General features: G+C 43.6%; 1 pseudogene; it reads right to left on the reverse strand.

Moving 5' to 3' along the window:
* The window catches only part of LOC132996796 (gamma-aminobutyric acid receptor subunit gamma-3-like), a 61,640-nt pseudogene that overhangs the window by 19,401 nt on the left and 29,113 nt on the right, over positions 1-13,126 (reverse strand).

A 13,126-nucleotide genomic window follows, 5' to 3' on the forward strand; every position in this document is an offset into this window, starting at 1 on the left:
ATCTGAAAAACATGCCTGAAAATAAATAAAATGATGGATTCTTGTCCCCTCTCTCAACAGCGTTCACAAATATCCTTGCAAAGGAAATCCCCAGTTCTCTAATCAGTGATTCCCACTGGAACTGGGGCGGCCCCCCATTCCCATATCCTCCCTAATGTCTGCATCTCTCAGGTGTGAAACCAGCTCTGGTGGAACTGGTCAGTTTTGGGTTTGGGCAGAAATTCTGTCTCCAGTTTTCATGACTTTTCTTTGGCGTCACTCTTTTGCTTCTTTATTAAAACCCCTCAACGCTTGGCAGGTGTTGCATGTGTAGGCGTCGCTGTGCATGGAAATGTGCATGTGTGTCCGTGTGTGTGTGTGCATGCATGCATGTGTGTGTGCTCATTGCCAATACTCACAGCTGGAGAAGACGAGAGGACAGGAGTGTTCGTCCATTGGGAAATTATGGAGCTGCAGCTGGCATTCTGCGTTGATGGTCATCCTGGAGAGAGAGAGAGAAACACACAGACACTTATAGACGCTGACGTTCGAGACCCTGAAAACGCTTCAGATCCTTCATTTCACGGTCCATGAAGCACACGGAGCGAGCGCTCGGTCTTCATCACTGCTTATATCACATAATGCACCTTTTCTTCTCCTGCTCCTTGCGCCGCAGAATGAGAAGCGCTGGCTTCAAACCAGATGGTGCAGGATCACACTCGGTTGCTTGTGTGATGTGTGAAATCCCTCAAAATGACAGAACTGTTTAATCATCGGCAGCAGATGTGGTCTTTTCTTTCTTTTTGTGTGTGTGTGTGTGCAAAGATGGCATTAAGTTATAGGTCAAGGCCCACAGGCACGGACGCTTCTGAGAACAGGAGAACTTGGTTATGATCGCTGGACAAGTCAGGGCAGCAGATGTTCTATAGAGGCAAAGACACAGGGGATCTGTTTTACATCCAACACATGCACCTGATTATGAGATTCTTATTTTAATATACTGTGTGGTTTTGAAATTAATTTACCCCGGATGCGAAAAAACGTGTGTGAAACCCTCAGAAAGACGAGTGCTGCGTCTTTGTTCCTGATTCAAATTGGACCACTCTCATTAATTGAGTGATTTGAGACAAAAGCAGAGTCTCAATCAAAGCCGGCGCCGCCTCGCTCGTCTTGTGTGTTGGCGAGCAAAGTGCAGATGATTTGCATATAGACGCTCGCCTCCGTCCCTGTCAGCGGCCGGGACGCCCAAATCGAGGCGAGTCTGAGGAGAGAGAGAGTCGAGCGGCAGCAGAACACAGCAGCCGTGAGCGATCCGGAGAATACGCCCCCAAACATGCGCCTCCTCAGGACTTAATATCCTTTTAATGAAACGATAATATTCAGATTCATCACAGAGGCGCGCATTAGCAGGAGTGAAATTAGCTATTAACACCCAGACATTTTGGGGGGAGTTAGTGGCTGTGAAGAGGGATTCTTCTTCAGAGGAGTTTGTGTCTTTCTTCTGAAGTCACTCCCCCCAGCAGCTGCTGGAAGAATCGCTTTCTCTCTTTGTTGCTCGAGATGAAAGTTCAACACAGATTCTTTGCCTCATCAAACTACAGTCGTAAATATGAGACGTCTGTTCGGAGCGGCAGTTCAACGTTGTCGAAATCATGAAATCAACAAAAACATTTCTTCTTTTAGTAGAAAAACACCTGAGGTCTTTAGAAAAGTGTTGAAATTAAAGGAAATATTGGTGCTGAATATTTTTTTGGGTATATTTCTGCATATAGGGGTGATTGGCTGAGACATGAAAAGTTACACAGAGAAGGTTTATCATTGGAAATCGCTGCTTGCTGCTAGAGGAGGTCGTGTTAAACCCAACGATTACCCTGATTCTAGTGTTTACTCTCTCTCTCTCTTTTGTTAGCCGGCTAAATGCCAATAGTGTCCATCCAGAGAGGGAGGAGCTGCACCGGGAGGAAATATTCTCTTTTGTGAGTCCGTCATCATGAGCGACCCCCTTTTCAAAATGACTCATAATCACCACGTCCATCATCTTTGAGAAAATATTGATCAGTGCTGCTTCAGTGCAATTAGGTAAGAAACACTGAAACCATGAGGCTCTATATATCATATTTGTGCCTCAGTGTTCCGTGTTATTATCTGTCCACACAGTCCAAATCAACCCCCTGTACTTATGAGTTATATTTAACGTAATAATATGAAGGTGTTTATCTATAAAGCCTTTTTTCCTTCGTATATATTTAGAAATGGAAGCTGCTTGTCTGAAAAGTCACATTTTCCCTCCTGCTCAGAATGTGAAGCATCAATATCTCTCGTGAAATGTGCCAGTCAAACAACCTGCTCGCGGAGGAACCTCACATTTTAGCGCGCCTGTCACTTTAGCACACTTTGATTGGATTTATTTATTTATTCTCCGGGTGGTGACAGGACCTGAGCTCCCCTGATGCAGAGGGGGCGGAAAAAAAAAAAACCACTCGTGGTGATATTTGCTATTTGGCTCAAGGTCTGGTTTGAAACCCCGGACACGCAGGTGAAAGTGGATCCTCAAGACAGAAAAAAAGAAAAGCTCATGTCAGACCTTGAGGGTTCATAAACCCAGATGCCACTCAAGTTTTAAAAGAGCCTGTCCACTCCAATCCTGAGCATAGTTATTTCTTCTTCTTTTCTCGGCGCACACAGCCACACACACCGAGGGTTATTTTGTGATAAGGCCGAGTACACACCGGCTCTCACACGGACACACAACCTCCCCCTGTGTGTCATCTCTCTACCACTGAGCTGCTGTCAGATGCTGTTTACAGGAGGCCGGAAATAAAGTGCTTTCTTAATTTGTTTTTGTAGTACTGCTTTTGGCCATCAGGGGTTAAAGTGCACTCACTCCGATTAGGACTATGAGCATGTTGCATTGAGGCTAATTTGTGATCCACATTAGATACGATAGAGACGGAAACAAATACCATCTTTGAAACAACCTTTAAATGTATGTTTCCATTGACTCCCGTGAAGAAATCAAGCTATAGAGTATTTTATATTTACCTCAGTGTGTAGAGTATTTTTCCGTTGTTCCAGATCCGCAGCAGCTGATTGGGCGTCGTGATGTCGTGATCCAGTGGGAGTCGGCAGTCTTGGAGTTCCTGAAGATGGTGTCGGGCAGCCAGATCAAACCCACCATATTGCTGGTTAAATGAAAGACAGAGAAATATCTGTATCTGTACAGAGCGAGCGGAGAAGCAGACAGTCGGGGATGATTGCTGCTGAATTCCTTCAGATTCCCCAATACGAGGTTAATAAAGTACCAGGGCGGCACGGGGGGAAACAAAGCACATCAATCAATTGATTCCATTAATTACAAGCCTCTTCCTGAGAGAGAGAGGAGAATATTGTTCTCGACTGAGATGTTCACACTGTGAAAATGTGGAAACACAACAGTTGCTCCGGTGGAAAGAAAGACGCTCGCAGCCGAGTCCCGGAGTCACAGTTGATTTACAACAACAGTAGAAAACGCTGTAATTAGCAGGTGTGCCTGGTGCACACGTGGGGGTTTGAGGTGAAGTTGTGTGGTCGGTGTGTACCTGTTGAGGGTTAGAATCCGCATGCTGCTGCTGTTGTAGCGCAGACGTGTGTCCACCCAGGTCTGGGCGAAGATGATATCGATCTGGTACTCCTGGGGAGAGAAGAGCAGAGTCGATAAACTGATCCGAACCCTTTTCCAGAGACCGAGGGGAGTCGCAGCACTGAGCAGCCTCGGCCGTGTCCTTCTAGTGGAGCCGATAATGTGTGGAAACACTGAAATGAAATGCACATTACGCTTTTGATATGGAGATTCAGTTACAGCATCTCTCAAACTTCATAAACTGTTCACTTCATCGCAGTGAACTCCCTTCTTCTAATTGTAGAACAAGGGATGCTGATCAGGTAAAACAAGTCGGAATAGTCCTGAGATTATTAAAAGAGAGGAACTTTATTTAAGTTCTTTGCAGTACACGATGCAGCAAAATTATATTGTGGAAAGCAGACATGAGAAATGACCAAAATGTCTATTTTTCTATTGTCGTGTCGGAGAGGTGTTGTTTTCCTCGGGGGGGAATCAGGTTTTACTGCAGTCGCTGCTTCGGCCCGAGCTGAAATCCGAGTGTTTAAGTGCACGATGTGACAAGTTACCGATGTGACCGAGACCGGAGGCTTCATGTTCCTCCGGAGAACCAGCATCAAAACAAAGGCTATATATAACTGAGGAGAATATAGCTGACAGAGATCTGCACCCATTGATCTGCTTTGTCTTTGAATCTCAGATTAATGGCGTTTATCTTGATTTGAGACAGATGCAAGTTCTGCTGACAGCTGACAACACAACCGGGTTTTAACATCCCTCCCTTAATGGACACTACTGTTTCTTTTTAAAGTGATTTTTTTTTTGAACATACAAGTATTTCGGTTGCAGTTGCAGCTCACATCTAGACTTTTAAAAAGCTGGTGTTTATTCACTGTGTGGAACTCGCTCTCAGTCCAGGAGTTAAGTCATTTAAAAGCCCACGGAGGTAGAGATGCTCTCGGCGTTGATAAATCGCAATAATTTTAATAAAGCAGTTTTTTCTTTTTTGGAGTTGATACATGAATATCCAAGATAAATGGCGAAAAGCTCCATTTATCAATACCCTAATATAAACCAGTTCAAAACACGAACCCCATAAAAGATTATTGACGGTTTCCCCTGCTGCTCTTGTAGCTCGTGTGTTAACCTGTGTTATGAATAGGGTTGCAAAATTCCGGGAATATTCAAAGTTGGAAACTTTCCATGGGAATATACGGGAATATACGGGAATAAACGGGAATAAACGGGAATATACGGGAATTAACGGGAATAAACTGGAAATGTTGTGGGTAATTTATACTAACTGTATTAACTTGTCATATACAGACATAAATATAAACATTTTGTTTTGTCATAGGCTGATTTGAGCCCTGAGGAAACTTTGGGCACTTGACTATATGCTTCTGCATCTTTGTGTCATTCTTAACATAGGTCTTTGCACAGTATTTGCAAAAAAGTTTGTAAAAAAACACTAATGCAATGCCAGAGATATAAATAGTTAGCCAAACTATTGCAATCGTCTGTAAACATGTTTTACATCTGTGCATGTGATGGAAGAATGCACAGTGGAGGGTTGAAATTCAACATCCAGTGTGTGCTGCATTCCATACATCTTTAAAATAGAGTTTTGAATGATGTTTTTATTGCTCAGCGTTTAATTTGCGTAGTTTTTTTTTTTTTCAAAATTTTCCGGAAACTTTCCGCCCCTTTGCAACCCTAGTTATGAAGGTATCTCTCTCTCACTTCCCATAAGGAGGTGAGGGCAGGGAGTCGGGGGGGGGGGGGGGGGGGGAGAACTGATGATAAATGACGAGGTCGGAGCGTTTGGCGAGCAGGGCAGTGACGAGGTGAGAATCCAGACTTGCTCTCTGTCGGAATCTTTCCCCACAAAGAGAAGTGAGGGCGTGATGAGGTCAGAGACAAGACGCCAACACGTACTAACACAACATGTTTATAAGATAACGACAACAATGAGTAAGATTAACTTGTGTTTGTGTTGTTTTTGTACAACTGAAGCTTTTGTGTTTTAAACCTGCCCCTTGAGGAACAAATCAAATAGTCTTCATCTGCTACAGAGGCTGATTTCTCCTGAAGAATTATGGCTCAGGGCAAATGCTGTTTTTTATGTTTCACCATATGGACCGATGAGTTTAACTGCTGAAATTATTAAGACTAATGAATCAAGGAAATTAAGTCCCATTGAGACAGAAATACCTCCTGCGAGGAAATCCAATCAAACACACTCATAGATTATTAGTCTTTCTAAATATGCCTGATTTCCCTTCGACAAATCCATGAATTCTTCCTGAAGCAAATCAGAGAAAATGTCACGATGATGGAGAAGCCGGAGACTAAACACTTTTAAACACCACTTAGTCCGACACTTAACAAACCACCAGCTATTCACAGCACTCCATCACTTACTGGGAGGCTGAGGACCCCCAACATGGCCGACAGAAGGTCAGAACATCAGCTGGGTGTCCTCTGACGCGCAGGAACCAGGCGGAGTGATACCTCAGTGATAAGGTCAGACTGTGACCACTCCAGCTGGAATCAAACGGAGGAAAGTCATATTTTGGCCTCCGAGTTTTTAGATCTGTAGCTTTTTAAGTTAATCAAGCGACTGTAGGTGTGAAGTAAAGAAAGTGAAATACACTGACTCACCTCAATCACCACAAATTCTCACACAGTGTCAGTCACTTCCTGACTCCTCTGCCCTTTCCCCAAAACAGACAGACGAGACCTGACCTTCCAGATGCAGCTGTCACCAGACTGCCCATTGTTACTGTCGGCCTGGTGACCTTTGTAGGGGGATGATAGGGAGACACACACACACACACACACACTGAGAGCAACGCACCCTTAATTCAGACAGTAGCAAGCCTGACAAGGAGGTGAACTCTCACGGCGATCCCCAGATGGGATCTTCAGCTTCCTCTCCGTCCTTCTCGGGGACTACACCTACAGGACAAGGCACCGAGGCCGGTCCATTATTCATGGACATTATGCAAAACAATGACGCCGCGTGTTCGCAGATATCCGACTTAAATTAACCAGGGAGGCTCCCATTATTCCCCCAGGGTTCAAGGAGTCCATTACTCACGGCTATTGACTGAAAACAATGAGGCGTCGACTTGGAAGTGAGATAATCGAGAGGGACTCGCATTGTATGTTCTCCGCTGGGAAAACCCGACTCAATGTAAAGTCAGACACGGGGATTACTTCATTATTTAGTGGCTAAATATTTTATATTAGGCTTTAAAATATTAAGAATGTCCCTAGTGTCCCTGGCTCAGTTTGAACACAGCAGTATGTAGGAATGTGAGGAAACCCTCACGTGATCAAACATTTAAAATGTGATTCATTAAATATTGCGAGTTCTGAAAATACGGTGCAGGTACACGTTTTCTCAAATTCTCCAGAATTTGCAAAGATTTCCAAAACAAAGTTGTAATATTACGTGAATAAAGTTGGAACGGAGAAGATTTGACATTTGTAATATAACGAGATTACCCTCAGGATTCAGATGAAAGTAATAATCAAGTTAGACGACAGTCAAAACAAGACGGGAGTAAAGTCATAACTGAGATAAATAAAGAATAAGTTATCGAATACTTGCAATATTGAATAATATCTAAATTGAAGATGATATACTACATAGTGATAGATGTCACCTTCTCTCAGCGCACAGGGAAATAAAGTTGGGAGGGCAACCAGCAGCAGGGATCTGATAATCCAGGATCCATTGTTGACGGCAAAGCACGTCTGCCTGAAGTTAATTAGCTCGACTTGAACAGCATCGGAACAAATAGCTCGCCTCCTCCCACAGCCTCATCTTTTCTGCATGGACCAATTACACACGTTGCTTGGCTACGTTTTCTACGCCCGTGCACCAAAACACGTTTCCCAAGAGGCGACATATACTCTCTTTATAACTCTGTGTTTCAATTACACCCGCTGCAATATATCACACTCACTGAGCAAGAGGTAATGATCCTGCCTGAGTATCAATCTATCTCTCTATCTCTCTATCTATCTATCTATCTATCTATCTATCTATCTATCTATCTATCTATCTATCTATCTATCTATCTATCTATCTATCTATCTATCTATCTATCTATCTATCTATCTATCTATCCATCCATCCATCCATCCATCCATCCATCCATCCATCCATCCATCCATCCATCCATCCATCCATCCATCCATCCATCCATCCATCCATCCATCCATCCATCCATCCATCCATCCATCTATCTATCTATCTATCTATCTATCTATCTATCTATCTATCTATCTATCTATCTATCTATCTATCTATCTATCTATCTATCTATCTATCTATCTATCTATCTATCTATCTATCTATCTATCTATCTATCTATCTATCTATCTATCTATCTATCATCTACCTATCTATCTATCCATCTATCCATCCATCCATACATCCATCCATCCATCCATCCATGCATCCATCTATCCATCTATCCATCTATCCATCTATCCATCCATCCATCTATCACCTATCTTTTGATCTATCATCTACCTATCTATCTACCTACCTAACCATCTATCTATCTATCTATCTATCTATCTATCTATCTATCTATCTATCTATCTATCTATCTATCTATCTATCTATCTATCTATCTATCTATCTATCTATCTATCTATCTATCTATCTATCTATCTATCTATCTATCTATCTATCTATCTATCTATCTATCTATCTATCTATCTATCTATCTATCTATCTCTCTCTCTCTCTCTCTCTCTCTCTCTCTCTCTCTCTCTCTCTATCTATATATCTATATTTTAGTTTGTCAGAACAATGTAGAACTTAGATTGTTAGGGTGTTGTTCTATTTTTTAAAAGTTGGATAGAAAAACAACTAAATTGCTGCGAAAGTTTTCATCTCTTCTTGTGTGTTTGGCCCAGAGTTACCTTTGAGTACTGCTAGTAATAGAGTATTAATACCGTGGAAGTACTAGTAGTTGTGGATTCCAGTGCCGCCTCCTCTTCTGCAGAGGCTTTCTCTCCCTGTGATGCTTTTCCAAATGAACTCTCATCTTTACAACTCCCTCACACGGACCCGACTCTGCTTCACCGCGGATCAGGTTGAATCCAGTCGCCTCTGAAACACCGTCTTGCACTTTATTATGTGAGGCTTTGCAGTAAGGGGAATATCCAACTTAAGCACAGATCACTGACTAATGTATTTCTCCAGGCAAAACTGATGCAGCATCGTCGGTATGAATATTTATAAGTGAAATATTTATAACTCCCCGAAAATTGGTCGTTGGACTACATTTTCTATCCCGCAAGAAAGAAACCAGGATTTCTCCGAGTCATGTGTCCGCGTCTGTGCAGGCTCGTCCTCGTGCTTCATAATTAAATATTCACGCCGCCACTCCCCTCGTCCCCAAGTAATCGCCAGAATCACCCAGAATGCCTTGCTGTTGCTGTTGTCCTGCAGGCCGCCGCTCAGGGCTGATGGTGAACTTCTGTCACACGTGTTACAAACAAAACTGTCCCACTCCTGCAGGTATGAGTGGCATTTCAAAGATTGTGTGTGCGTGTGTGTGTGTGTGTGTGTCTGTGTGTGTGTGTGTAGCTAATTTCACAAACATGCTTTTGTCCTACCTTTCTACTTGAAAGTCGGGCATGTAGCAAATGTGGGGGTCTTATTGGCCGTGTTCTGTGTGGGGAATGGGAGCTCCTTTTTACATATGCAGACAAAACAACTATATAACACCCTTGAGTAAATATAAACTGAGAAAGCATCATATGTCCCATTTAAAATATGCATATTGCCTCCTTGTGTTCGGATCTGAAGTTATGACTCAGAGAATTTGGGCGGTGCACATTTTGCTTTCATCTAACACAGACTCTCTGCTCCTTCCACTTGAAACTGCTTTCAGCGAATTAATCCAACATCAGTTTGATGAAATAGAATCATTCAAACCTCATTCTGCACTGAGGAAAGTCCAACGTGGACTGAAACGTCTGTTTGTCACTTTATGTAGAGCTGTATGTGAAATATAGACATTTAAAATCCAGATGACAGTCTCCTCTACTTCTTCAGGACATAAACAGATAAAGATGTGGAATGAAACGTCTGAATTCACCGACTGAAGAAGGATTTTTGAACTTCTGACAAATCATGCATCTCTTCTTCTTCTTCGTCTGAATCTCAAACAGGGAACGAGCCTTCAAACCCTCCGGTTCCTCCATCTTTCCTTCAGCCTGTTTGCTTTATGAATAGCCCATCAAACATCTCATCATTCATTCATATGCCCGGTCAAATTTGCAGCTTCGCTCGCAACACTAAATCTCTGCATCGATTGTGAGGGGAAGACAGTCGGAGGAATTAGAGAGGGGGCGGCAGCGGCTAATGGGATCTAATGAGGGCGAAGGGAGTGATGAGGGGCGATCAGGAGCGGCGGGAGATTAGAGAGAGAGGGTCACTGATGAAGCGGTTATCGCCGTGTCAGCGGATCGATATCGGGGCTGACTGCAAATCCCGTTCAAACCAGTCACCTGTCACATTTAATCTGGAGAGCGGGTCGGTCTCCATCGTTTCACGCTGGTGTAATACTCCGGCTGCTTGTGCTTTGCTCCGCCTGCTGCCCCCCCACCCCCGGTGATTCACAGGGACCTCCAGCGCCCGGCTCCACCTGTTGTGTGCACGCATCAGCGCACGGGTCGGTGAAGCTCGGCTCTGTACAAGTGGAGTCATGTGGGAGGAGGCTGGAGTCGTCATGCACTCTGATTCCATCAGGTGTCCCCCCCCCCCCATCCCCACAGCCGTGTAAAAAGGTCAACATCTAACAGTTACCTAAGAGAAAGAGATATTTTATTTCATTCCGTCTGTTAACGGGCCACAGAGGTTCATCGGTAAAACATAATTAAGTAATTAAGTTTCTTTCTTTCTGAATTAACTCCTGCATGAGGTCGTCTCAACAGGCGAAGAGCGCGAGACCTTCTGGGACGCAATCAGAAAAACCTTTTCTCTTATGAATTCTCAGCCAGAAAAAGACTCATATCATTAATTTATGAGTTTATTTCTTAATTATTACAACTTTATTCTCAAAATTTGTCATTTTTTAACCTCAGTATGGCCCAAACACAACGTTGTGGAATGAAGGACAAGACTAGCTCCAATAAATGTCCAGGCTGTTCAATGAGTCTTCACCACCTCTTCATATTCAGATATATTGCAGAGGATATTCCACCGAATATCAAATGGCCTGTGAGAGCTTCTTCAGCGAGTCCTCACCTTTAGGACTCATTACCAGTAAATCCCCTCTAACACCGTCTACAGGCTCCTGTGTGGACTGGGGGGGGGGGGTGGATGGGATGTAAACCTCCCTACATGCAGGAGCTGATAAACTGGATCTGACAACGTGCGAAGCCGCAGCTGAACTTTACTGTGAGATTCACACGTTATCACCTCTTTTGACGTTATGACAGAAGCCCGGATGACAGGATATGAGAAATGTATATCGGGAGAGATCGGAGTCGTGAGGAGGAACGTGACCCGTCGCACCTTGACTCCTGCAGCGTGGAACATTAACATTAAAAGTAATAATCTAATATGTAAATGCCAGTTCCCATTAGAAAGGTATTGAGGACATTTTTCTGTAGCTATGCCAAACTTCATGGATTATAAGTGACATGTTGTTTATGGGATGTTTACTTCTATTCTTCAGGATTCTGTTGCAAAGAAGGAAGGTTGGAAATATCACGGATCAGAAACAGGCACAACTTCATATTGTCGTTTCCAGCTCAAATTGGGTGGTTAAACCCGATCCAGTGATATTAAATGCATCCTCCTGGCTGGAATCAAAGGGAATCTTTAAAAGCGAGGAATGCACAAACATTATCGACGGTGCACAAAGCAAAGATCAGCAGTAAACATGGGACGGCGGAGGGCGGGAAACACAATGATCCTTTTCAAGTGGAAGATTTTCCTCTGGAGAGGGACGCAGGCTTTGATGTGTGTGGCCTCCGTGTGTTTACCCATCTCATCCAGAGTGTGTGTGTGTGTGTGTGTTTGTGTGCAACAAAAATAGCTTCATCTGTCTTTTCAGAGCGGAGGGTCAGGATGTCCTTCAATCTCTATGGACTCAATTATTAAGTGAGTCGGTCTCTTGTCTCTGCTGCTGCACACACGTTTCTCCCGCCTGACGAGGATCAAGAGCACGCACAGGTCGAGCGTCTCCACTGATTCACCATTAGAATGCACCCACGGGCCGACAGGAAGTGGGTTTCAAAGTGGAATTAAGAGAGATATTATACAAAAACACACCTGTTTTTTAAAAAGCACTTTGGTCTCAGGACAAGAGAGAAAAGGAGCCGATCTCTTTACAATCACATCACTAACAACAGATGATTGTAACGTGTTCACATAACAACTAACGTCTCCAAATTGGACTAATTTTTGAATTGTTGGAAGATTGATATTCAGTTTCGATTTATAATCTTCTCGAGTTTTAACTGTTTTATATCCTATTGGACAGATATCAATTCGGTGGAAGGATCCATTAGATGTTGGTGCAGATCTAGGAATTTGTTACTTCCTTCTTTGACATTATGAATCAGGGCGATTGTCAACATTTAGCTTGATTTCTCAGAGAGTAATTCATGGATTCATGAGCAGTCTGGTGCAGATCCCAAGTAAAAATGTGGGTCTAGTGAATTTATTTGAATTTACTTCCTCCCTTTGTCTGGTCTCCTCCTCGCGCCTGCTCTCATACGTCACAGCAGTTCTCTAATCTTGCCTCATTTGTGGATCTCTCCTCTCTCCTCTCTCCTCTCTCCTCTCTCTTCTTTCCTCTCTCCTATCTCCTCGCTCCTCTCTCTCCTCTCTCTCCTCTCTCTCCTCTCCTCTCTCCTCTCGCCTCTCTCCTCTCGCCTCTCTCCTCTCTCCTCTCTCCTCTCTCCTCTCTCCTCTCTCCTCTCTCCTCTCTCCTCTCTCCTCTCTCCTCTCTCCTCTCTCCTCTCTCCTCTCTCCTCTCTCCTCTCTCTCTCCTCTCTCCTCTCTCCCCTCTCTTCTCTCTCCTCCTCTCTCCTCTCTCCTCTCTCCTCTCTCCTCTCTCCCCTCTCTTCTCTCTCCTCTTCTCTCCTCTCTCCTCTCTCTTCTTTACTCTCTCCTCTCTCTCCTCTCTCCTCTCTTTTCTCTTGTCTCTCTTCTCTCCTCTCCCTTCTTTCCTCTCTCCTCTCTCCTCTCTCTTCTTTCCTATCTCCTCTTTCCTCTCTCCTCTCTCCTCTCTCTTCTCTCCTCTCTCCTCTTTCAGGTTGGATGTTAACGACCCCGGATTCTTTTGCTTGCTCCTCTCTTTCCGGTAGTTTTGGAGTTTGTTTGTTTGCCCACCTGCTTTATTAAATCCCACTCATCATACCTGCCTTGCTGTTAACTCTGCTTGTGGGTCTTCCAGAATCATAAGATGTGACTCATAGTCTTCATAGTGCACATTTTAATTGCATTTCCAGAAATCCGCCAAAAGAAAAATGTTCCATTCACGTTTTCAATATCTTTTTTAA

The sequence above is a fragment of the Limanda limanda genome, chromosome 23, assembly GCF_963576545.1.
Source record: "Limanda limanda chromosome 23, fLimLim1.1, whole genome shotgun sequence".
NCBI classification, from domain to species: Eukaryota; Metazoa; Chordata; class Actinopteri; order Pleuronectiformes; family Pleuronectidae; genus Limanda; species Limanda limanda.